Source organism: Dendrobates tinctorius, unplaced genomic scaffold (assembly GCF_039654945.1).
Source record: "Dendrobates tinctorius isolate UK_male_01 unplaced genomic scaffold, ASM3965494v1 ptg000730l, whole genome shotgun sequence".
In the NCBI taxonomy this organism is placed as follows: Eukaryota; Metazoa; Chordata; class Amphibia; order Anura; family Dendrobatidae; genus Dendrobates; species Dendrobates tinctorius.
This window is the reverse complement of record NW_027362371.1, coordinates 2,169-2,500: the sequence shown is the minus strand read 5'-3', so window position 1 is coordinate 2,500 and position 332 is coordinate 2,169.

Below are 332 nucleotides of genomic sequence, written 5' to 3'. Positions count from 1 at the left end.
TTCCAGGGGCCTGGGTACACTTTTCAGAAAGTACCGTTGGGACTTAGAAAAATTTTCAAGATTTTTGGACTTAGAGCGATTTTTGGATTTTTGTGCAAAAATCGAATTTTCCCTTCTCCCACCGCTCTGGGGCGTCAATATGAAGTGGGGACCCGAGGGAGAGTGCCTCCCATGAGGGTAGAATGTGTGACTTTTGGGGGGAAAGTCGAATTATGGAGCAAAAACCATTTTTGGGGACTTAGAAAAAATTCCGAGATGTGTCAGACTTCCAGGAAGGGGGCGCCTCGGGAGGTGTACCTAGGAGGCTTCCAGGGGCCTGGGTACACTTTTCA